The following is a 19,771-nucleotide window of genomic DNA, read 5'->3' as shown; positions in this document are numbered from 1 at the left end:
AATTTTGTGGATACCAGAACTACTTAGTTCAGTCGAAGTTTGGAGACTCTTAAACACTTCTTGTGAAAATGTGGAAAATCAGAACGTGATTTACATCTCACAAGTGTCTAGAGAGCATACTCAGGTAACGTATTGTATACAAATGTATTAAAAAATCCACCAAACCTCTCCCATCGCCTCCCCCTGAGAACCAAGCGCTTATGCAGTTGAAACAAAAATGTGTTTGGTGCCTGAACCCAGTAATTTTCAGGCAGATCTACTCAGCCCTTTGTGATACCTCACTGTGACCGAAAGAAAAGAGCTTTCTGAAAGAGTTCATTACTCCTTGGTGTGGTACTTGCTCTTTTCCTAACCATTGCCTCATCAACGGGATTCTGCAGGTAGAGGGCATCTGCACCCTGCTAATTCCTGGTGGCGTTGCTGCTAATTTGATCAGAAGAGAAGCATTTGAGCCACTTTCCAAAGGTGATTATCAGGATCTCGGGTTGTCGTCTGCAGCAAACAATTGCAATAGGTTTTTCTCTTTTCCAGTATTTAATTTTGCTCAGATAAGAGACGAGGAAGTGAGCCTTGCAGCAAAGGCTGAAGCTCAGCAGTGGCTGACCGAGCAAACGCAGACCTGGGAGCGGGCTCTCCCTTTCAGCAGCGTTCGCCTGCTCTGCTCGCTGCAGACTGCTCCATAGGCTGTGCAGGTAAAACTGCTGCAGGGAATTGTTGGTTAACTAACCAACACGCAGCCACGGCTCAGACGCGTGCGTGCCTCAGGTATTAGTGCGCTGGGCAGACGTGCACAGCTCTGCTGGCAAGTGGAGGGGGGCAGTGTCCTGTCACGCTGCTGCTGGAGAAGGTGGCAGCAAACAAAGGGATTCTGCGGCGTTTGCTCTTCACCTCTGCCCTGTGATTTCAGGTGGGATTGCACTTCCTGATGCAAAGATCGCCGGAGCTTTGCTGGGTCTGTGTTTTGCTAAGATATAGAGACCCTTCATTTTTAATGGGCTGTTTGAGCATCAAAAGCATGGTTAAGATGTCGTAGCCTGCGGTGCCTGTGTTGGCTGCAGGTAGATACGGCTGCTTCCTTACCACCCATGTCTCAAAGACCCCCGGTGCTGTGGTGTTCTGCAGCGAAGTGTCCCTGAAGCTGTGGTCGGTTTTGTTCACTCTCTCCTGGGAGTTAACAACGAACAGCAGGCAGTCTCTCGTAGCCGTTGGCATAAACTGATGCTCGTGCACGTGGTGTTGAGATGAAATGTGCTTTGCAGGAATTCAGGCGGTGATGTTTCTGGCCTGACGAGTGAAGTGGAGGGGGTTATTTCACAATGGGTTAACAAGCGATCGGCAGCTAAGAGCCAAGACAGTCGTTAATAGGAGACTGACTGGTCATGCCCAAGAAACACAAGTATTAATAAAGTGCAGATAGACAGTGAATTCCCCTTTGGGAAACGTATTATAGCATGGTTTCTGAAGGTCTGAGGTAATGAGCTGGAGAAAAGTGTTGGAAGAAGAGCGTGAGGGAGAGAGGACAGACACTGAGCTGAACAGAGACCTCTGGAGAAAAAAGATGTTTGCTTCTGCCAGCAGAGGTCTTGTGAAAGCAGGGCGAGTGTCCTGCCTGCAGGCTGGGCCCTGGCATCTTTTGGTCTGGATGAAACGAAAGAATTTCTTGCAGCTGGAGTAAAACCAAGTGTGGTTTTCCATGATATCCTTACATGTGTCTCCACACTAAGTAATTGTTGTTTAATGTTGTTTTTTTTTTTTTTTTGTAGTAAATAACTGCCATGATTCCCTTGGCCCAGTTTCTGAGAATTATTTCAGAGGACTCACGGTCACACCACTTTCCATCCCAAGAATAGGGTGAGCCTTAAAATCAGACAGTGGGATTCCCTGCACGAACCATCCTGGGAAGGTTGAAAAATGCCCACACAGTAGCAAAGCCACTGGATCTGGGAGGTGGTGGTAGTGCAGGACTTGTGTTTGAGGTAGGTGTCTTTTGATGACCAGCACTAGCTGGAATATTTTTGGCACGTATCAGAACTGCGTCGTGTCTGGATCTCGGGAGTTTCAAGTGAGTTTCTGACAAAATGTAGTTTTTTTTTCTATATTGTTTTTTGTTTGTTTGTTTGTTTTGTTTTGTTTTCCATATTGTGGGTTTACTTTTTCACTCTTTTGTAACTGGGCAAAAGCAACCTAAAACTATTTATCAGACAGTAGCAGAGGAGGCCGAAACTGTCTGTTCCAGGGTGGATATTTCTCTTTTTTTTTTTTGTTTCCTAGTGAATCTTTGGAACCAATGTTTTCTACCAAAAACTTTTGTTGAGAATTCTTAAGAAGCTTTGCTCTTTGAAATCCATTTTGCATAGCTGTGCTATGGTTACACTTTGTGCTTAAAAACTTTGAGTCAACCCTGAAGAACAGTACAGTCACCATAACAATCACGTACACAATGTTTAATGTGCGGGAGGTTTTTGTCTTCTTTCTTGTTTTGCAGCAGTTTAAATTCTTTGAGCTTCTTTTCGGGGAGCAGGTGAACAGAAAGAAGGGATTTATTTTTCATTGCCGTGAAGACTAGGAAGTTGGTTGTTACAACAGCTGAGATTCTCACCTCATCACCTCACACTCACCTCAACAACACCTGTTAGAGCTCAATGAAGACTGACATTTTAGCTGGTGAGGTTGTGATAGTTGCATTCAAACAGCCCTTTGACCAAGCATACACGTTCCATGAAGGTAGGTGTAGTTACAAATTACTTTTCTGCAGAAGTTCTGTACCTGGACCCTGCAGTTGCATTCATCATTCCCCATGTGCACAGCCCTGCTGGGACATGAGGCCGAGCAGTTCTGTCACTGCACACCAAGGTGAGTGCTTGCTAAGGTTTCACTGAAGCCCTGTTAGATGAGGCGCGTAAAATGCTCACAGTGTTTTGCAGCTTTGTTTTGTTGTTGTTGTTGTTTGTTTTTCTCCTCTATGATTTCAAGTACTTGATTTGTTACCCCCTCGCACACCTGTGGAGTTTATGTGGTTGTATGTTTGTCACAGGCTTTTTATGTGAAGCAGAGTACGTTTCATGATGCTGAAGTCAGAAGGCAGCCTGGAAGCAAATTAAGATATATTCGTGTTGCCAAAACGTACGCTGCCTGCTGTGTTCTCTAAGGCAGCCCGTCACGAGGAGTCCAACGGCCTGTCTGTGCTGCTGTATGTCAGGGGTGCTCAACCTCCTGTCTCCAAGAGCCACCTGCCAACATTTTCATGCAGTAGAGAACTGTATTGACGTGCACCTAATGTCGTGGAGAGCTGTAGTAAGGGGGCATTTCGTGGGTGGGAGAAGACGGTGACTTCTTTGGGATCCCACTCCTCAGTTACGGAGCCTTGACTGTTTGCATCTGACGATGCTCTGATGTTAGCCCCAATGCTGGGAAACACTCAGGACTTTTTGACTACCCAGGAGCGTTATGGCTGGCCATGTGACCTAGTTTGAAATGGTAAAAGAGCTGTAATTTAGTAAAGGCAATTACAAAGTGCTGTGCTGAGGAAGGAGTCCTCAAGGTGTTGGTTTTACTGGCTGTGCTGATACAACTCAGCACACTCCGGTTTGATGTTGCTAATTAATTTTGTCTTTATCAGTGGGACTTGCTGTAGTACGTGCCGCAATGACGAGGAGACAGGAGACGTGCTGTTCCCCGTAGCTGTTATGTTTTCTCTGAAAATCAATGTGGGTATGTCCAAATGCTATGGTTTAGGCTCTGTGAGGAGTCGAGATGACAGCATTGCCACGTGCTCAAAAACAACAACCCAGGCCTCCCAAGCCTGTAACCTGACATTGAAAAGCAGCAGTTCCAAGTCTCAAACAGAGCACACGTTCTGACTCTTCAGTCTTTACTCCGCGTGTGTCTGATTTTCAGTTATTTCTTCTGCAAGTGTGAGAGCTAGAAACAAAAATGTAGATCAAATCTGAGTTTCTCTTTCATAGTTACATTGTTCCATTGTTCTTACATCTGTAGATTTAAGAAAAACACCAAGTAACTTCTATTTGATTGCAATTCTGATAACAGAGCTGCAGGGTACCCCTTTTGCGGGGCAAAGGATTGGATTAAAGGTTTCCAGATAGGTAGTCTGATAGGTGAGGAGTGATTCTTTTAAACAGTTGTTTTCAGCGTTCCTCAGAAAGAAGTGTGAAGGACAAATGGTCGTGTATTTGGCTGGCTGAAGGCACAAGGACAGACCTCCAGAGCTGCTGTTCTCCTCATTTGCTTTCCTGATGTTTTCTTGCCTCTTCCTGGTTCGGTTCTTTACTCTCTCTGAATTTCTCCTGTCTCCTGCCTGGCAGAGGGGTGCAGTCAGAGCTTCTGCTGCCACCTCGGTTTGTGTTTTGTTCTTCTTTTAGACCGGGGAAAGGAGAGTTGTGTGGAGCTGGCCACTCGGGAGAGGGAAGGAACACTTGCTCATATGGTGTTGCTCAGCAGCCTGTGCCTGCCTGGAGTCACTGAGCACCATTTGTGAACGTCCCTTGCTGAAAGGAGTAGGTGAGTCAGAGGCAGCCTGGGATTTCTGGAGTTTATTGGAGTGTGAAATCCATAACTAGACGGTTTTAGAATGGGGTCAGTGGGAAATTAAGAGTTGTGCTTGGCATGATCACTCACGAGCTGGGGACACGGAAGGAATATTTCTCTTCTAGACGTGGCAGTGAGATCCGGGATGAGCTCCTGTCAGACCATTAACACAACAGTCACAGGGATCCTGTGGTCAGCCACGTGTCTGCATGGGAAAACCTACAGCCAGCAGCCTGAGCGTGAATTGCTTCAAGGCAGTCAGTATGTAATCCTGTGAAGAAGTTTCCCCCTCTGAAGCTGAAAAGAGGAGCCTTCATGCTCCTTCCAGGCAGCCAGGGACAGCAGCTGAGGACTGTCCTGTCTCGTAGCCACTGCCACACATCTGCTGGAGGAGGTGCTGCCTGCTTGATCTTACACATTGCTTTGCCTCTCGGGTGGGAGCGAAGCTCGTCAGGAAGCACAGGCAGATGTTTGCGTTGTGGGTTACAGAAAGGATTAAGTGTGAGGGCGTTGTGCTGATTGGGTTAATGCGATCGCCGTTTCTGTGCGCATGTGGGTGCCTGGAGAACTGTAATGCAGAAAATGTCAGCTCCCCTGGGGTTGGGTGCCACCTGACTGATGATTTTTGAGGACTGCAGTTTTGAATTTGGCACCTAAAAAAAGAGCTTGTGTGGGACTTTTGTCACTTATTTCCTGCAAGACTCAACCCTTTTGTAAGACCTTTAACTTTGGGATTCTGTTGACATTCAATTCTAGTACGTAAAAATTCATTCACCAAATCTTTCTGTGCTGCACTCTAACCTTTGTCTCTCCCTATGGCATATGCTGTAGAGCTTCAGCAAACGGGGTGACAATAGGTTACATGATGCATAGCAGGATGAGTAGTGTAAGGCCAAAACCACACGGTTAGTATCATGTTTGTGCTGTGATAATCGCAAAGTAGCAGCTGTCTTGCCCTGTCTTTTTCTTTTTCTTTTTGAAACCCACTCCACTCGTTTTATAATTACTTGGGCTCGTCATGAAGGTAAAAATAGCTTCTCTATTTAAAGAGAACAGATGGTTTTTCTAATGTTTTTTTCTTTAACGTTGAATGAATTGTGGTTGAGTCAGAAACTGCCAGCACAGAAACGTATGTTTTCATTAGAGAAATACTTGATTAGGTTAATTGAGTGTGATTCAATGTGATGTACATTTGGCTAACTTAAAAGCTTTCCAACTTTGTCTTGGATGGAGATAACAGTATCTCGGTGTTTGCAGCAGTGCTCAGTAGCTCCTAAAAACATTGCCCAAGGAGTAATGAAACGTTGAAGGGACACTACTAAATTAGCAGAGGGAATATACATTTTTTGTAACAAAAAATCCCAACAACAAAGAGACAAAACCCAAAACTTTTTAAAGAAAGATGCAAACGGGGAATGTGTGCTTACGGCATGTCCAGGCATAAAACTTGCACTGCTCTAATTGTGCTAACGTAGCATACACCAAATTTTGAGCAAGGCGTGTGGCTTCCCAAAGACCAGACACGTGTATGTCATTGCTATGGCTCCATTTCCCACGGCTTCATAAGACTTCATATCATCTCCAGGCTATTTAAGAGGGGCTCTGGTCCCTGGGGTTCTGGTTTTGTCTCTCGCAGCATTTTTGTCAGTCTTCCCCACCCACCTGCCCCCGAGCTCCCAGCTCCTGCTCCCTTTCTCCCATCTGGTTCATATTCCTGCAGCACGGGCAGTGGGGATTTGTGCCCGTGGTTGTTAGGATGTGGTATCAGCAGAAGACACTTGACAAAGATTTGCTATGTGATGTTTAAAGTATGTTTTGTCCTCCCCTTGCCAGCTTATAAATGGCAAAAAAAAAAAGATGGTGGTTAAATACATACAGAGGGATATGTGTGGTAGGGAGGAACCTCCCTTAAGGGACCTTTAGTTTACGAATTTGAGGAAAAGGAACTGAAACTCTTAAGAGCAAAAACAAAGCACTGGTGGGAGCAGTATCCTTCCTTCTGTAGTCCTTCACGGAGTTTGAATGCAGCAGATCTGAGTGCAGCAATTACCTGTCTTGGAAGGAACCAGTTAGATTCTGCCCTGTGATATGATTTATGGGAATAGTTGTGGCTTTTGGGAAGGGAGCAAGTAATAAAAATACAGTATTTGCTTTCACCTTAGTTAGCTTCTTTATTTTTGTAGGATATAAAGATGATAATATTGAAAGTCCTTCCTAAAATGCTATGCCTTATTTTATAGGTATACCCTTCTGAATAGAGGCTGGGGGGAGAGGTGTTGTCCAAGTAACACTAAGAATGACTTGAACTCTCAACTTAATTATTAGCCCTGCTTTATATCCGCTCCCCTCTGTGATGCCTGTAGAGCCATTTTTGCAAGAATCTCTGCATCTAAATGCTGGAATGAGAAACTGACGGAGACTCTAGAGGGCACTGCAGCATCCTTGTGATACAAGTAGCTTTTTTTTTTTTCATAATCTTACTCCTTAGGATGATTGCTTAAAGTAGTTAAAAGTAATTTAGAATTTATTTCAGAGAAAGCTTTGACTAATGAAAATTTTTGTACCAAGAAGACCTGTCCCTCTTTTTAGAAGAACCTTGAGCGTTAGACTAACTATACTGATTTTGTTTTAAATTTTTAATCGCTTGTAGGATATTTGGGTATGATTTAAGCAAACAAGCCAGCCAACATAAATTCAGCATTCCTGTGCATCTTGCAGACTCCACAAATGAGCTATTTGCTTCCACGTTGCTTTCCTCCTCCTCCTCCAGGACAGTCCAATGCAGCGTATCCTTCGACTGGAGGTGCTGCCGTGTGCTCTCCTTGTATACAGGTAAATCAATAAATCATCGTGTCAGCAGAGCACAGCTTGAAACCACATTTCCCTGTACAGGAAGGTTTCAAATTAATTTTAGATGGGAGCTCAAATGTGCCATGCACACATCTGCAGATAACGTTACAAGGCTGCGTTCGCAGCGATAGGGTGTTGATTCAGTATGGCAAGCTGCTCTGAAGGATATTGAGCCACAACCTCGAGGCTGCTCAAGCTGTCAGAAGGGGTCAGTAGCTACTTTCTACTCAATAAAGAGTTTGTGTGTGCAGCTGGCTGATTATCTAATGGGCACTTCCTGTGGATTTTGGCTTTGTGGGAGAGTTCACATCCCCAGCCGGTGACCGTCTGTGTCTCTGCAAAGTGGAGCAGAGCCCAGGTCTCGCAGCACACGGGGGCTGCGGAGCCTGTCGTCCTCCAGGCGTCTGCTCACGGTGAGTTAAAGCGCAGGAGTCACACTCGGATGCCTCCAATTCTTTTCAGAACACGTGCGCGCAATTATCTGGAAGGATGTTCTGGAGGGCGCGCGTGGCATACGCGACCCTCTTCCCCTGATATCTAATAATAGGAGCGCACAGCAGCACCTGCTGTTTTACAGCCGTCAGCAAGGGTCAGTGCTTTGTGCTCGCCGCCCTTCTGGAGGTGCCTCTCCCTCGGGGGAGGCACTGCACGCTGGTGCAGCACCTGCACGCTGCTCGCACAGATGCACGTGCCGGGGACGCACAGAGTCAGGGCGTCGTTGCCATTGCAGGCACGTTCGGTGACGGCACTGAAGAGCCCGTGCTGAAATCCAACAGGCAGGTGCTCGGGCTAGGAGCGTGCTACCAGCATCGCTCTGAGAGTCAGTGGATGATAGATTTCTGTTAACTTTCACTGTAGCAATGCTTCTTCCAAATTGAAATTGACTCCTTTATGCAGCAGGAAAAGGAGGATCGTCCTAAGTAGTTACTCTGGGTGCATGCAAAAAGCTCTGAGTGGATTAAACAACTGACTCTTCTTTGCCATGCATCACTTCTGTTTAGGGACTCTTTCTTCCATTAATGGCATGAAATGCAGCTACTAACTTCGGTATGTTATACAAAATACAAAGTGCACATCCCTATGCACAGAGTTTTTAATACTTGATGCTCTTGAAATATGTATTTGTTTTCAAAGTAGAGCGCCCCTTGTCAGTCTGTGCAAATTAGAAGTGATGACAGGACAAGGAGAGCAGGGGATAACAGAGACGTGACTTTACTGAGCTGAAAAATAAGATACAACGTGATCTTGTTTCAACCTGAGTAAAGGAAAATTGCTGATACATTTATACGTACTTAGAGAATTAAAACCAAGCAAACGACAACAAAAAGCAGTAGTACGTTCCCTCTCAGTTCTATCTGGTTTATCTTTTATTCAGTTTTGCGTTAAAAACCGAAATGAACGAGATAGCTGAGTGTCACTCATCTGCCGTGTCCTGTTTATCTTGTTGCAGCTCCACCTGTCTGTCCTCTTCAGCATTTGGAAGCCACTGTTGGTCTAAGGCTGGAGACAACACCTTGTTGCAAAAGGATGCTGTTGTAGTGGAGGGGCCGCAGACTGCTTAAAGGGACCCTCCTGGTCCTCTGCCCTCCACGGGGCCATGCAGCACCAACAGCTGAGGGCTGGAGCAGAGGACACGCATCCAGCCCCTGTATGGTGTGCCCCAGGCGCTCAGCTTCTGGCTGCGAAGTGCAGGAGCATCCTGCCTGAGCTGCTGTCGGGATAGTGCTGTAGTCGGGAAGGACGTGTCCTGCAGGGCAGGCTGGCTGCCTGCAGGCTGGTGCGTGGGCTGCACGGCGACACCTGCGATGTGCAGAGAGCAATGTGGAGGTGCCTTTCCTTGTACGGCTGTGGCAAACCCTCGTAGGGGACCTGCCAGGGCCTAAAGGGGGCTGCAGGACAGCTGGGGAGGGAGGGACTCTTTGTCAGGGAGTGGAGTGATAGGACAAGGGGTAAAGGCTTTGTATTAAGAGAAGAGGGTAGGTTTAGATATATGTAGGTGTACAGAAGGTAGGTTTTCATGCTGAGGGCGGTGAGGCCCTGGCGCAGGCTGCCCAGAGGAGCTGTGGCTGCCCCATCCCTGGCAGTGCCCAAGGCCAGGCTGGATGGGGCTGGGGGCAGGGGTCCCTGCCCAAGGCAGGGGCTGGGGTTAGATAGGCTATGAGGTCGCTGCCAACCCACACCACCCTGTGATTCTGTGAGCTGGCATGGATGTTGGAAGCAGCCCAGCTGCAGCCGCACGGAGCTCTGTCGGGGCAGGAGCCTTGCACAGTCCCAGCCAGCGCAGGCAGCTACGCTGTGCTCGTCAGCGCACAGGACGTGGTTGCATTTCTGTTTGATGCGGTCTCTTCTAGACTACTTAAATGCAGTGCCTTCGTTCATTTTCTTCTCCTTGGCTTTCTCCAAACCCAGTGAATTTTCCCCATTAGGTTTCCCTCCTTCCAGTTCCAGGTCTGCCAGAGCCTGAAGCCAGGGGCAGATGTTGCAACCCAGCAGCTGCGCATCAGCCTGACCGGTTCCCCCCTAGGAACTTCGGGACATTTTGGGGGATTGGCAGTGGCCTTGGTTTGTTTAACTGGTCAGGTGAATTGAGGCTGCCTGCTGGAGTGCCTTGCTCTTCAAACACCGAAAACATGTTGTCCTCAAGCGTGTCGCCTATCAGTAAGAGACTTTCTGAATCTGGCTGACTGCTGGGTGATGCGTTGCGTAGGTATTGCATAGAAATCACAGCTAATTTATGTTTGTACCAATTAATTTCCCTCTGTGTTTTCTAATTAGCGAAGGTGTGACTTCCAAGTGGATTAACAGAATGATGATAAATGTCTGTGTACGCACTCTCCTTGTGAATGAAGGTTGTTATTTCTCTGTGGTTTAAAACTGAGCCGCGTGTGCTGTCTGACTTGGTTTGAAGTGCCTGAAATCAGCTTAATTGTATAGTGTTGTAATTTAAGGCTACTTTGAGTCTTTGAAGAGGAGAGATTGCAAAAGGGCTTAATGCTGGTGAGCTGGTATGCTGCAAGTTCTTGTCTTTAGCATTTCTTTTGAGTGCACATCTCTGTCAGCCCCTTTAAAGTGTGGGACCTCTTTCCTGCTCCCCCTTCTGCCCTCAGTATCTGCTTGGCATTCTCACGCCGTTCCTTTGCCTGACGCTCCAGGTGTTCAGAAGCTTATGAATAACAGAGGAAAAAAAAAATCAATTTTTTCTTCTGGCAATTTGAGAGTCAAAGTGAGGTTGTCAGTTTTTAAACACGGTAGGGCTTTTTAGTGCTCTTTTCCCCCAGGTGGTTTGGTTGTCCATTCATGGGGGCAGATTTGCCACTAGGCAGCGAACTTGGCAGAGTTCTGCCTGTTTTGACAGCAAAAGATTAAAAAACCAAAATAAATAAACACAAAAAGCCCCTCTAATCGCTCAAAAATGTAGAAGTTAGATTCAGTGTAAGCAGTTTGGCTGAGAATATATAAATCTGCCGTGCTGTGCCAGGAACTTATGTCTACCAGATACACAAAAAAATGAATTATCCTCCTAATGACAGATACTTCTGCCTCTCTCAGCTGGGTTAGCTGGGATCTTAGAGAATTAAACAGGATGACTCTGGGCCTTAAAGCTTACGCTGGTGTTACTGCTGTTGTAATTCTTGCTCTTGAATGATGACCATTGGGTTTTTAATATTCTCTGTCTTTATATGCTCTTATTAAAGGTGCGTTCGTGGCTTACAGGGCTGGATCTGATGCAATCTTCGCAGCTCCCTAACTTCCCTGGAATTAGTCTGCCGCACTACGCGATCTGACGAAGGTTTTAAAATGAAACGCAGTTCTCTTTAGCTAGTGGTGAAGACTGTCCTCACGTGCTGGGGCTGCAGGCATGTGGCAACGTTGGATAAAATCCAGACAGGCACCTGAAGTGAAACGGCTGCGTGGATGAGCAGTGCTGGGAAGGTGCACCGTCCTCTTGTGCATTCTTGTTCAATGTGCTAGGTCCTCAGGTTCGGTGCTGGGTGAAGCATTTCCTGTCTAATAGGTGAGAAGGCAAGCATCGAGTGGTGTGATGGCCAGGGCACATCCATGTGGCTGCCAGTAGCATGGCAGGAAAACTCCTTTTCATTGCTGAGCTGGTGGCATGGGAGAAGCTAGGGCTGGAGAGACTGCACCTCTTGGGGGTCTGTTGACAGAGGGGCCTTTCTGGGGAGCAGAGTCCTCGGTGCTTTGCTAGGAAGGAGGGAATTGCTGCTGCTAGAAGAAGAAAGTGCAAGACAGGGACTGGTGGGTGAGTCATGACTGTAAACTGCTCAAGAGACTTGACAAATCTGTAGCAGCTTTGCCAAGATAAAAGGGCTGGTGCCTGGCTCGTCTCGTGAACCTCTCTCACCAGTGGCGTGGCACGGGAGAGCCATCCCAGCGCACGCTGTGCTCTTGTGCCCCGTGTCCTGATCCCTTCCAGAGAGGGTGCAGCATTATTCCAGGGCAGGATTCTCCCAGCTTCCATGATTTGCAGCGAGGGCGCTGCCCGAGGCGGAGATGGGTGTCTTTGCTGGAGCTGCCTCTGCCTCGCCTCCCCAGGTCCCTCTGCCTCGCTTCCCCAAGCTGCACAGATGCAAAGGGCAGGCAGGCAAGGTCACACTGCCTTCCTGTAAACGGCAGGCATGTGCAAAGTGTAATGGATAATTCCGTGATGTCAACGACCAAAAGCAAACGTCTCGCAGGGCGTAATTGGTTTTTCTATAGTGTCAAGAGCTTTTATGTGTTCAGCATAAATATCTTTGCATTGATTGGGAGAAGGAGATAAAAATCGATGAATTACAATGCAGAAGTGCTTAGAACATGACATTAAAATGACTCTGGAAGACTTAGCTCATAGGAGACATAGTAAATACTCGAGAGGTACAGGAAATGAAGAGACTCTTCCCAAGTCCTGAAGTCAAGCAATAAATTTAATAGAGTCTGCCTTTCCCTGCCTAATGGATTTTAATACTGACATTCCGTTTGTAGAATTACTTTCATTTTTTGTTGTTTGGATGTGGTTATTTCTTATTGTTTTTTATTTTGTTGTTGTTTGTTTGGATGTGTAGGACCTGAGGCTAAACAGAGACTTTATTGTTTTGGGAGGAAACTCTCTAGCTTGAACAAAATGGGAGCCAAATCCTATTTTGACTGGCTTTGTGTACTAGTCAGGAAGAGGGTGTCTTGACCCATGGGTTCTGAGGAGCACACATAATCACAGAAAATAACGGTGGAAAGGAAATAGATGGGTCTATTCCCTTTCCCCGTGTATAGGTGAGCTGTATCTAAATCTCTCCTGACAAGTTTTCTTGTTGCATTGTATCTAGTAAACACAGAGATCAGATAGTTCCCTTTCTTTACACGGTAATTTTATATTTTTCCCCCTCCTCTAATCCTCTCTTTTCGGCCTACATGGTCCCCATTTCTTTGTCCTCTCCTCGTGCATCATGTTTTCCATGATCTTTCTTTTACGTGTTCATTTAATGGCCATTTAAATTGTCCCTTTCTTTACCCCCAGTGTGTTCCTGGACACTAGACGCAGTACCACAGAAGGAAGCAGTACTGAGAAGGGAGGAAGGATTGCTTCTTGTGCTTCATGCAGGGACGGTCCTTACTGCCGGATACAAAGCATGGGGCTGGTGTCTCGTGGCTGTAAGCGCACCACAGTTGTCGAGGTCTCTTTGCGGGTGAAAGGGCTTGATCCCAGAGAAGCTTACAGGCTTTTCTGGGTCTATCCTGCAAGCTAATCGTTGGCAAGGTTAATTAGGCTGTGCGTTTCTGCCGTGAGTTGACTGTCTCCACTACTTGTGCAAGCCAGCCTGAAGCTAGCTGAAGTCTCTGCTGCATCGTGTAATGAAACGCAGGGTATGAAGCAGACAGACAGCAAGGCAGCCTTCACGTTCTGCAGAGTTCGTCCCGTGTCAGGCCAGGGGTGCACTGCCACAGCTGAAGGCTTTGCTGAGAAGAGCCTTTGATTCCCAGTACTGCCCCAAGAGTTTACAGAAGAGTATCCCGAACTTTTTGTGAGATCTTGGGGCTCTTTTTTTTTTTTAATCTTCTTTCCCTGCGATCTTCTTACTTCAACCTTATTTTCACATGAGTTTGATTCCTCCAGGGCTGCAGAATGAGAGACTGGAGAATGAGAATGGAGCAATGGTTTGTTCAGCAAGTATTTATATATATATATATATTTTATATTAATCAGGAAAGTGCTAACTGTCTTTCCTTGCTGACAGCAACTTCTGTGAGTAGCTGTTCCTATGAGGCTGTGTGCCAGCATTTATGTGAGGGGTACAAAACGGGGTGTCCCTTTGTCCCAGAGGGCCAGAGCACTGTGCTGGCCTTGTGCATCAGTACAAGCAAATGGCAGCATAAGGCTTGATTCTGTTCTTCAAATACCTGCAAGTAACAAGGGCAGGAAATCGCCTGAAGGGAATTGCCTTCAAGAATTTCCATTGTGACTGTGTGCCGCTACCTGCAGACACGAGGTAAAACATGAAATAGATCTAGTGTCTCCATCTGTCTTCCTCAAATCTATACTGGGGGAGGAAAAACTGTTCTCTCCAGACTTTGTCTCACCACTGCACAGGTCAGGTTTGACTTTGGCTGCTTCCTTTAATTGCCGTTCAATGAAACAGCTATAAAAAGCCTGTGGAATAACCACTACATCAGTAATACGTATAGAAAAACAAAAAAGTGTGTATGGTCCCCGAACGGCCTGAGAACAGTTGAGGATGTGATCTTTTAAGTTCTTTCAGCCTCTTTTTCCTCCAAAAGCTCCGAGGAAGCTCCCGTTTTCCCCCGTGCCTGTTGCCAGAGCATCAGCTCTGGCGTCTCAGCATCTCCCCAGCCCGGGGCTGCCTTTGGATGCAGCCCAGCTCCTCTGCCAGGCAGCCTGGGGTGGGAGGCGCTGACTGTACGCATCCAGCACTGCCAGGAAGCTGCTGCCCGAGGGGCAGGCCAGGAACACTTTTACTGGTAAGTTTTTACAGAGCGAGTGGAGGCTGGTGCTCAGCTGAGGACAGAAACACGCTGTGAGCTGAAATAATTAACGCTGCTTTGATCGCAGAAATAGGGATTGCTTTGTGTGTGCAATGAGTATTACGGAGTTTAAAGGAAGAGAGGGAAAGGTGTTAATGATCCCTCCTCATTAACCTAATCCTTCAGGTTGGCGTTTCAGGGAGTAGGTCCTGTTTTCTCTCCTTGCCACATGATCTGCGTTTTACCCCTTCCCTGTTGTGCCTGCAAACTTTTCTGGGCCCTGGCTCTGTTACTGAATGGCTGCACAGCACCTTGGGCTGCAGCGGCCGAGTTCTGGTTGACATCTGGAAAGTGCAAGTTATAATATCATCATATAATGCATGTAATATATATATATAATGTAATGCAAGTCCCACGTTACCAGAACTGGGGTTATCCAGGTATACAGGTACACTGTCCCAGAGCTCCAGGTGAGGGAAGCGGGTCTGTCAGCGAGGAGGAAGGCTGCCCTCTCCGTCCCTAAAGGGGGCTGTGGCTTTTTGGCTACGTGTTTCTCTCCAAGGGCTGCGTGCTGTTGTGGGAGTATCCTGGTTTCTGGATTACTGGTGGGAAACTCCTGCAGACGAGATGGCTGGATGAGCCGTGTTGACTTGCTTATACCTGCAAAGCCGTGAGAGATGCAGGAATGCCTTTTGTTTGGTTGCTTGGAAGAAAGCGGTTCTGAACGAAGAGCTCACGATGCCTTTCGTTAAGTGATTAAACTTACCTTCCTTCCTCCTTAGCGCTTCTCTTCTTCCTCTGCCTTTCCCACTGCCCCAGTTTGTGGTCTGATGAGGGGTGATGCTGGGTCACTGGGTGAAATGGCTTTGTGAGGCTTTAAGGCACAATTTAGGTGGTCCGACCATGTGTTTGCCATGGGCTCACCCAGCACGAGGTCGCTATTACCTGATTTTACTTCCCCCGCGGCATGGGGCGAGCAGGTGCTGTCTCGGCCTGCTGTCCAGCAGGGATGCTCAGCAGGAGGAAAGGCCCGACCCTGCAGGCTGTGGCAGGACGCTCTGGGAAGGAGAAGGCTGTGTTTTTATTCCTGCTTGGCCATCGTCACCTGCTGTTCTCTCCTGTTTTTTGCAAGCTGTGGGTGGCCCGGCTAGGACAGCCACAAGCCCCGTAGCGCTTTGCCTTCTGCCTCTCCTGCGTGTAGAGCCCGGGAGAGGGAGGATCGCTGCGCAAGCACACGGCAGCGGCTGGGAACGTCTGCTCAAACCAAAGAATAAGCAGAACTGGTAATTTTGCAAAGCTGCTGAGGGCTTTGAAGAGTTGGGGTGATGGACAAGAACTTTGCTGTCCAAGTGCCAGTGGTGGGCTATGTGGGGGGCATGCTGCCCCGACGGAGCAGCCCCGCACAGGCAGGCAGCACTCCCTGGGGGTCTGCTCTCCTCGCAGACCCAGCGTCTGTCCCGGCTGCCTTCCAGCACCCACCGAGGGCACAGGCAGCACCGATGCTGCTGGTCGAGGGCAGCAAACTTGGAAGGGCGCGGATTCGGCATTGCAGAGCCCGCCTGGAAGGCTTGGCTGGAGGAAACGGGGTTGGCAGAAGCAGAAGGTTCTCCAGCACACGTGCCGAGAGGCGGCTTGCGTTGGCCCAGGATGCTGGAAACCATCTTTTAGCCTGGGCACGTCTCCATCTCCATCCAATCTGTGCAGCAGAAGTCCTGCTAAAGAGCAGGGAAGTGGCTGTCCCCGGGCCTGTCTCGTGGCAGGTAAAGCGCCATCTGCAAGTCGGTGGCACGGTCTGGCTGCGTGAGGTGTCTGCAGGGAGAGGAAACACAGGGCCCACACCTTGACAGATAAAGGAGGGTGCGTGGGTGCCATTTCCTCATCCTTAAGCTGTTGCAGAGTCTGATCTCGCTGTGGTTTCAGTCTCTCCAACAGCCCTCCTCCTAACGGGACGTATGGGAAGAACTTTTGCGCCATAGTAAACTTTCAGGGGAGATCAGGTTTGAGATCAGCACGGGGTTTTTCTTGTTTAATTCATATTTTCTCAGCAAATACAGAGTTTTTCAGATTTGGTACTTTTGTAAATATCAATGAAATTTCTGCTTTGAACACTGATGGCAGCGTGTTCTTGATAATCTGTCTTTTTATAGCCCACCCTGCTGGTTTAAGTGCCCTCCTCTTTTTCTCAGAACTTAAGCACTGTTTTTTTTCACTGCTGCAATACTTTATTTTTTTCTAATACCCAGTAGTTGCTTAGTCTCAGACTTCTAGACTTCTGTCTCATTTGCAGCATCTAGTTTTGATATCATTTAGACAACGTTTCCTAAGATGCTTTGCAGGCAGAAACTCACGGAAAAGAGAGACACTTGGGAAAATTGGGTACCTTGTGTCTGAAGGTGGACGAACAGGAATTAAAGTGCTTAAAATTCTAGAGAACTTTTGGAAAATGTTTCTTCCCTCTCCTAGCTTTGTAGGCTGGGGTAGTTCTGCCTCGGAAGGTACTCGTGAAGATGGTGAATTAATCTTCCTGCTCGTCAGCGGTTATCTCCTGTCCTCCCGCAATTCCGAATGACAGCCCGCCTCATTAAAACTCAGCGCGTGTGTGCTTGATATTAAACAAATTGGATAGCCTTGAGATTGCTTATTTCTTCCAGGGATATGAGGATGAAGTGAAGCAAAGCAGTTTGCAGCCTGGCGTGTTCCAGCTGAAGGCTGCTAATGACGCATCCCAGAAACACAGAGCATCAGCAAGTCCTTTGTACCTCGCTGATGTTTTTCCTGCAGTAGCACGAGTGCAGTTACAGCTCGGAAGGGTGGGAGCTGAAGGACTGGAGGAGATGAAGGAATTTGAAGAGGAAAAGAGGATTTCACGAACTGAAGTCAGGGGGCGTATGTGGGTTGGTGGGGGAACAAGCGGCTAGAAATAGTTGGCACTAACAGCTGCTTTAGAAATGCATAAGAATTTGGAAAGACACAGGTAAAACACTTGCAGGTGCGTTTGCTTTGCAGAAAGGAGAGCAATGTGCATGCGGATTGTGAAGAAAGGAGCAGAAAAGCAGAGCTAGACAGGAATCCGTGGAAGGGGTGAGAGAAAGCGGAGCGTTAACAAGGTAAAAGTGGGGAAGAAAGAGATGAATCTGAAGCAGTTCTCAGGGACGGATATAAGCTGCAGGGCACCTGATGTAAAATTCAGTCTTGCTAGCGACCACCAGGGAGGGGAAATTGCTGCTGCCTGCCATTCCAGCCTGCCCTTCCTCTCTCACCTCATTTTATCTTTTGATTTATAGTAATAAGAATTGTCCTTCCTAAGAGCAGATCATGAGACTCAGCTGAGGGATTAAAGCCGAGCCGCTGACCTCCGAGCGCATCGTAATGCCTGTGAATCATTGACTCATCCTCCGTATTGGCAGGTTGATGGATTCCTAACGAGGTTGGTGGTGGCATCTCCGTGTTGCTGCCTGAGATGTGCCTTTTGTGCTTAAACTCTGACTTGGAGAAACAAGTTCATTCCAGGCTCTTTGTGTTTCTCTCCTCCTCCTTTTCTCAGCTTTTACTTCTTTAAATGTAGACTTCTTTTGACAGATCATCGCCATGGTAACTAAGAGGACTGGGCTGCCTACAGAAATTGTAGTAATAAAGTGGTTGGTTTTTACACATGATGAAAAGATGATGAAGCACAATGATAGGTGATAAAGACACAGGTAATTGCTCTAGAATAATATTGCTGCCAAGAAGATGACTGAACTCCCACACAGAAGATGAACAGATGGTGTATTTATTGAAATTCATAGGCTGCGAGCAGAAAAAAAAAATGTAATTGATGGCTGTGTAGGTTTTGTTTCAGTTTACTATATATTGAACAGAGCCAGGGGAGCGGTGTGCCAGCAGATGGAGCCCTTATGCAAAGCCACTGCATTTCTCCGGAGAACACGCTTTGCTCCTTAGATCAGAATTCCAATCAGAGCCATAAAAGCAGCAGAACTGCTAATTGCTCTGATGCGTTTTGCTGCTTTAGATCTGTCACATAGCCCCGTTTTATTTTAGAAAGGGTGTAACACTTCTGTAAGAACAGTCGTGGCAAATTGTACTAGCATGCTGGGAATGTCGAAGGAGAAAGTAGAAAAGCGAATACTTGCGAAACTTGTGCTCAGTACCAGTTTCCCAGGGCAAATGCATGCTTGTGTCACTAAGTAGCAGCTGTAGCTTATTTGTTAGCCTGGTTGCTGAAGACTTTCTCCTGGTCTGCTTTGCAGTATACATGGGAAGGCAAAGGCAGGATATTTTCCTCCGGTTCCTCTCTCTCCCTCTTCAATATAAGATAAAACTGGTCAATCTGACGTTGAGGATCTTGTTGAAGTGTTGTCTGCGCACACTTTGCAGTGCTGTGGGTTTGGTTTGGACGGATCTGTTGCTTCTGTGTTGTGTGGCGCAAGGGTCCTGAGCATGCAGGGCTGTGGCATCCCCTGCCACGGGGCTTGGTGCCCTCAGTTTCCCAAAAAGATCCCTTCAGTGCCGTCCAGAGGACGGAAACGTCTGCAGGAATCGCTGCCTGAAATGTGTTTCTCTGAGAGGTGTGACAGGCTGCTGCCTTCCTGAGCTGCTCGCCGCAGCCCTGACACCCCTGCTGGCTCCCGTAGAGCAGTGATTTATTGGCGATAATGTTTGGGTGCTGTTTAGTACATCGTATGGCTCTCTTCCTCTGCAGCCTGGTGCTGCTTTATTGACTGGAGAACTCATTTTCTCATCAAGTTCGGCAAGGAAACCACTTCCCACCTGGGTTTGCAACCAGCTGCACCTACTCACGTATTGACTACGTTTTGTAGGGCTTGCATGCAAGGGGCTTGGAGAAGGAGCGTAAATAAAAGAAGAAGCAGGTTCTTTGTCTTACAATGATAGTGTCAATGAGAATGAAAATAAAAGTAGTACGGAAGAGCCTCTCTCTCCAGGGCACTTCGCTCTGGGGGAAGAAACTGTAAATTGTGGGTTCACCTCTTGACAGTATTTGTGTCAAACTCTCCTTGCCTTTTATCTTTTTCCTCTGGATTGTCAGGGCCCCCACATCTTCTGTGGCACCTGAAAAATCTGATTTGTATGCAAATTGCTGCTGTTTAGGTTAAAACTAACTTGCTGTCACTCTTTTTTTTCAAACTTTGTTCCCTTTTCCTCCAGAAAAGGAGGGGGGGGGAGAAAAAGTTCCTTAAGTGGTACACCTTCTCCATACAAGATTAAACAGAATTGCGCTGGCAGGAGAAAGATGTGCTTTTTTGAGACCTGTCAGCCAGCCAGCAAATGGAGCATTAAGTTAAAGAGACGCCAGAGAGATGTACTATATTAATAAAAGAGAGGGTAGGAAAGGAAAGGAAGAACACGAATCTCTGAGCACCGAAAGGAGCCCGGCTTACCA

General features: G+C 47.3%; 1 protein-coding gene across 5 annotated transcripts in view; it reads left to right on the top strand.

Moving 5' to 3' along the window:
* The window catches only part of SYT16 (synaptotagmin 16), a 102,457-nt gene that overhangs the window by 8,562 nt on the left and 74,124 nt on the right, over positions 1 to 19,771 (top strand). The window lies entirely within an intron of this gene.

Source organism: Cygnus atratus, chromosome 5 (genome assembly GCF_013377495.2).
Source record: "Cygnus atratus isolate AKBS03 ecotype Queensland, Australia chromosome 5, CAtr_DNAZoo_HiC_assembly, whole genome shotgun sequence".
Classification (NCBI taxonomy): domain Eukaryota; kingdom Metazoa; phylum Chordata; class Aves; order Anseriformes; family Anatidae; genus Cygnus; species Cygnus atratus.
Note: the sequence above shows the minus strand (reverse complement) of the source record. Positions and strands in the feature narration are given on the sequence as shown.